The sequence below is a fragment of the Sphaerodactylus townsendi genome, linkage group LG12 (assembly GCF_021028975.2).
Source record: "Sphaerodactylus townsendi isolate TG3544 linkage group LG12, MPM_Stown_v2.3, whole genome shotgun sequence".
NCBI lineage: Eukaryota > Metazoa > Chordata > Lepidosauria > Squamata > Sphaerodactylidae > Sphaerodactylus > Sphaerodactylus townsendi.
Genome location: NC_059436.1, coordinates 52,549,406 through 52,555,115, shown reverse-complemented (window position 1 = coordinate 52,555,115; position 5,710 = coordinate 52,549,406). Strand labels below are relative to the sequence as shown.

The following is a 5,710-nucleotide window of genomic DNA, read 5'->3' as shown; positions in this document are numbered from 1 at the left end:
AAAATCATTAATAGGGTCACTTATACTTCTAATAAATCGCCTGGAAAGGAATTGATTCTTCCAGAGTGTTTTAAAGACCATATCACCTGGTGGGCCCCTCTATTAGTGAAACTTTCTTCCCAAATTAACGATGCTGGCAAATTACCCAAAGAGTGGTTGACTAGCATAATTGGTTTGAAACACAAAAGAGATAAAAAATGAACCGAAAACTACAGACCAATCAGTCTTTTATCCATTGCTTCAAAACTATATAGTAAACAGCTAAAAGTTAAAATTAGAGGATTGGCTTGTAGATGCTCTTCTGGATTTCACCCTCGCCAAATTGGGTTTTACAAAGGGCACTCTGCCACTGAGAATTGCCAGAGAACACGAGGAAAAAAATATTGTGTCCACCAGGTGATCAATTCCTGCTCCTTCTCTCTTGTTCTCCAGTGGCGTAGGAGGTTAAGAGCTTGTGTATCTAATCTGGAGGAACCGGGTTTGATTCCCCGCTCTGCCGCCTGAGCTGTGGAGGCTTATCTGGGGAATTCAGATTAGCCTGTACACTCCCACACACGCCAGCTGGGTGACCTTGGGCTAGTCACAGCTTCACAGAATCTCTCAATACCTCTCACAGGGTGTTTGTTGTGAGGGGGGAAGGGGCAAAGGAGATTGTAAAGCCCTTTTGAGTCTCCTGCAGGAGAGAAAGGGGGGATGTAAATCCAAACTCTTCTTCTTCCTCCTACACCCCTTTCTTTTCCCAGACTGAGACTCGGCGGGGCGAAATTGTAACCACGTGGTACTTGGTGAAGCAGGTTGACTAGAAAGCACACCCTGGTGCTCTACAGGAAGGATCCGTTTGGCAGTCCTGAGGTCATTGAACACACCGGTGCCCCTGAGAGAAGGCTTGGTAAGTTAAAGACCAGCCCTGAATTTAGGAAACCAACAGATATTATACAATTTATATGACTAAGCTTAGAAAACAGTCAGGTTGCTGGATTTTGAACCAAGTGAAGCATCCATACAGTCTTCAAGAGCAGCCCCACACAGAGCGTGTTACAGTAGTCCAACCGGGTGTATGGATCAGCACAGTCTAGCTCAGTGGTTCTCAACCTGGGGGTCGGGACCCCTTTGGGGGGGGGGTTGAACGACCCTTTCACAGGGGTCGCCTAAGACTCTCTGCATCAGTGTTCTCCAGCTGTAAAATGGATAAATGTTAGGGCTGGGGGTCACCACAACATGAGGAACTGTATTGAAGGGTCGCGGCATCAGGAAGGCTGAGAACCACTGGTCTAGCTGCCAACTTACAAGTGTGATGAAAATTAAAAAGGCACTCCTAGGCTGATTCCGCATGGGCCAAAAACAGTGGTGTGAAAACAGTGTGAAAACGATTTAAAATGGTTTAAAATGGTGTAAAAGGATTTACACTGTTTTCACACCACTGTTTTTGGCCCATGCGGAACCAGCCCTAGAAATAACAACAGGTAGCTTTGATTCTTAAGCTCTGGCCTCTCCCCACACTTACCTGGCCTTCCAAAATATATATCCTCTTCTCTTCTCCATTATTAGCCAAATATTTCCTGCTTTTATCTCTCCCCCAGCAGGGGGCATCCTACAATTGTCACCCCCCCCCTTTTGCATATGGAGACAAGCACAAAATAACCAGAACTCTTTCAAACGGCAACATACAGGCTACTAATCCTCACGCACAGTCATTTTTAAAACCGTTCCTCTTTATAAGACCAACTGCTGCAGCACTTGCGTCGGCCTACCTCGCAAGGTTGTCGGGAGGACGCCCGAGATCTCATCCAGCCGTCTTGATCCCGTTAAAGCCTTATAGGAAAGCCGGTAATATTATCACCTCCAGCTTTGGGCAGCCAAGAAACCTCCCTTAACACAACCGCGTCCACATTTCAAAATGGGGGACCTAAATGCACATAGGAGCACCCGCCGTTTGCGGCCCCGAATCCATCCTTTGCAAGGAGCAGGACGCTCCCTGTCCTTGTTTTGCAAAAGAAGCCGGAAATGCTGCACCAGATCCCCGGGGTTTCAATGCCCACCTCTAGCTTTTTGCAGCGGCTCACCTTTGCGCAGAGCCGCACCGGGTCGCTCCGGGCTGAATGCAGGAAGCGGAAGGGAAAAGGCGCAGTTTGTCGCCACGTTCAAATTTGCAACTGCAGGGGAAAAAAAACCCTGCAAATGTGCACATATATATATATTTTCCTCTTTGCAAGTGCCCTCTTCTGGCTGGAGGAGTCGTTTGGCTGCAGCAGAAAAGCGTTTGCAAATTGCAACGCTCCTCCTGCAGGGAGCAGGCTGGGCCAGAGGAAAAGGAAAGAGAGAGCCACAACAGGAGGGGATATTCTTCTTATCCCCACAAAATCATTGTTAAAATTATTAAAAGAAACATTAAGGACGGATGCATTGTCAAAGGCTTTCATGGCCGGATTCAACTGGTTCACAGAGGGAAGTCTGTTACACACTCTGTTGTCATGGGCGAAACATCAGGAGCAAAAACGACCAGACCATAGCCACACAGCTTGGAAAACCCACAACTGCTATTTGCACATTTTGGTTGGTGTTAATGTAACCCCCATGCTCAGAATGGGTTGACCCAGAAAGGGGTGGAGACTCAAAGCAGCAGAAGGCTGCAGAGCTCATGGAGTTTGGAGGAGACAAGGCTACCAGACTCGGACCTTGATTGGTATAAGCCCTTAACACCTTGTTGTTGGGAACTACTGGGAAGGTAGTTGTTTATTTTTGCTATGTTGTAAATGTTGGAGTTTATTGTTTCAGGGTTCTTTTTGGGATTGTAATGGGTGAGAGTTCTCCTGGAAACCTTCATCATGTTGAATCCTGTTCATCAAGCCCTTGGAGTCTTCAGGAGCCAACCCACTTGCAAAGAAGTATTGGACTGGGCAATATCAGTAGACTGTAAATATAAGGACTTGAAAATGCAACCTGAACAGGACCTTGAAGTGTGATGTTAAATGTTGATGTTATATGTTAAGAAAATAAACCATTTTGTTTTTAAAACTTGTTGCAAACTCATTCCAAGTTCTGCCCCACAGAACCCACAGATAGAGGTTACATTGACACACACACACCAATATATTGCTATAGAAGCTAGCATAGCTCCTAATTTTATTACATTTATGGCAAAGAGCACATCGCTACAGGGACCTGCCTCTGAAGATTTGATAGCCATAGAAATGCCTACAAAGCGATTTAGGAGCAAAAGAGTGATGAATACGGCCACGCAGCCTGGAAAAAACACAGTTGCCATTTGTGGACGATGTTATGTTATTTGGGTTGGTGTTAACACTTCACCACCACCACCCCATGCCCCCAAAAGAAAGAAAGAAAGTGTTTTCAAGGCTTTAGCTCCTAACATTTCATCCGCATCTATGGTAAAATATATCTTACTCGTGACTTGCCTCTGAAGATGCCAACCACAAATGTTAGGAGCAAAAATGACCAGACCACTGTCACACAGCCCAGAAAACCCACCGTCGCCAGTTGATTCCAGCTATGAAAGCCTTCGACAATACATCAAACGTTAAGAACATCAGGAAAATGATAGATATTGTCAACAATAGTTAATTATAGACGTAGATTAGGTTTGGGTCCAGGTATAGTTCATTGTCTATGGCCAATGAACTATAATCAAATAAATATTGCCATCAAATAAATATTGGCCACCCGTAAAGTCAGGTACTACCACAAAACAGATAACATCAGCTAAAGGACATAATTTTAAAATCAGATACAGGAATTGGCCAAATTAAATACAGTTCTTGCTCAAATTTTCTTGGCTACTAGAGCAAAATATTGTGTTTTATAGGAAACAAAAGGATCATTACTGGAAAGGAGAAAAGAGAGCTTCTAGTCACCAGAAGAATTAATTTTTGTTTAAAAGAAACAACAAGACATTTTGGATGTAGGTTCTTTTTAAAGAGACTAATATAGCATATAATAAGGCAACTCCTCAAGTTCTGAAACTCCTCAAACATGAAGGCAAGAGGCCATCAGGGTCTAGATCAGTGATGGCGAACCTATGGCACGGGTGCCAGAGGTGGCACTTGGAGCCCTCTCTGTGGGCACGCGCACAGAGTTCGTCATGCGGGGGGCAGAAAATCACCCCCCCCACACACACACATCTAGGGTGGCTTGGGCACAACATGCGCGCACCGCGGTGAGCAGGAGGACTCAGCTGGTGGGCCTGGTGCCTGTGATCCGGGTAAAGCACTTTGCAAAGTGGCGAGAAGCAGAAGGAGAGCAAGAGATGCTAGAGAGGCACAGAGCAGTGCGCCCAGGACTTGCTGGAGGCTAGAGCAGGCTGGCCCCTGCTCGAGCGAGTGGGGCGGAGGAAGAGGGAGTTAACCGGTTTTTTCTAAACTAAAACCTCAGCATTCAGGTTAAATTGCTGGGTTGGCACTTTGCGATAAATAAGTGGGGTTTGGGTTGCAATTTGGGCACTCGGTCTCAAAAAGGTTCGCCATCACTGGTCTAGATATAGCATCTAGGTAGCAGAGCTGTTGGCATAGTTTGAAAAATAATCAGTCGTAAGAACTATTCTGAGATTAAATGAAGTGATGTTAGCCAAATGTGAGACTCTGTATGATAGCTTAACCAGGGAGAAAATTTATACTGGAGGTTTAGCCGTCTGTCAGATGCAGCATCCCACTTAAACATCCAATCATGGTTGCTAAAACCTGGATATCATTTGAGATGGAATAACAAATAAGAATGTTGTTATAAAATACTGACCGAGCCCTCTCCGATATTTTAGAATGGCAATGTGCATTTGAGCTCAAATTCATGAGGTTAGGAATTGGAGGCAAATGTCAGTAAGTGTCAAAGATTTGTTATGAGAAGCACACAGGAACAAAATCAAATATTCAGAAAACATTTCACAAAATTATTGAGCTAGCTTATTGGGATAAGAGTTCAGTATCCTACAGATACTAAGGATTTGTTCTTTTAGCATCCATAGAATCACAGCGTGTGAGCCAGATAGACAGGACATCAAGTTAGCATCAGGGTCCACACAAATATTCAGTGCACTGTGGGTAAAACATGGCCCCCTTCTGGCCATGCCACGCTGCTGAGATGGACTGAGATGCTGGGATCCATCACTGGGATTTGCTGAAACTGTTGACCTTTGACACAAGCCCTCTGAACTGCAGCACTGTAAATGTAATAGCGTTGTGAAGGTGCGGAGGCTCAGTGGACTCCAGATAGCCCTCTCTTCCCACACATAAGAACATAAGAACGAGCCTGCTGGATCAGACCAGAGTCCATCTAGTCCAGCACTCTACTCCCTACTTGGTAGCCCTACCAGGAATTGCCTTTAAGAGCTCACGATTACAGAGATGTGAAAGCAAAGGGCCTTCTACTGCTGCTGCATACCGAAACCTGGTCTGCTAAGGCATTTGCAATCTGAGATCAAGGAGGATCAAGATTGGTAGCCAGAGATCAACTTCTCCTCCATAAATCTGTCCAAGCCCTTTTTAAAGCTATTCAGGTTAGTGGCCATCACCACCTCCTGAGGCAGCATATTGCAAACACCAATTACAAGTTGTGTGAAGAAGTGTTTCCTTTTATTAGTCCCAATTCTTCCCAGCAGCACTTTCAATGTATACCCCCTGGTTCTACTGACATTGTGAGAAAGAGAGGAAAGAATTTATCTCTATCGACATTTTTTCACTGCCAATGCATGAATTTTATG

The 5,710-nt window shown here is 45.0% G+C and overlaps 1 long non-coding RNA gene across 1 annotated transcript in view; it reads left to right on the top strand.

Annotated features, from left to right (window-relative positions):
- LOC125442055 overlaps positions 1–4,318 on the top strand; it is a 6,884-nt gene extending 2,566 nt beyond the window's left edge. Inside the window, exons 2-3 of the long non-coding RNA XR_007245931.1 lie at positions 4,019–4,022; positions 4,308–4,318. This is a non-coding gene — a long non-coding RNA (uncharacterized LOC125442055). The remainder of the gene's footprint in view (positions 1–4,018; positions 4,023–4,307) is intronic.
- The last annotated feature ends 1,392 nt before the right edge of the window (positions 4,319–5,710 follow it).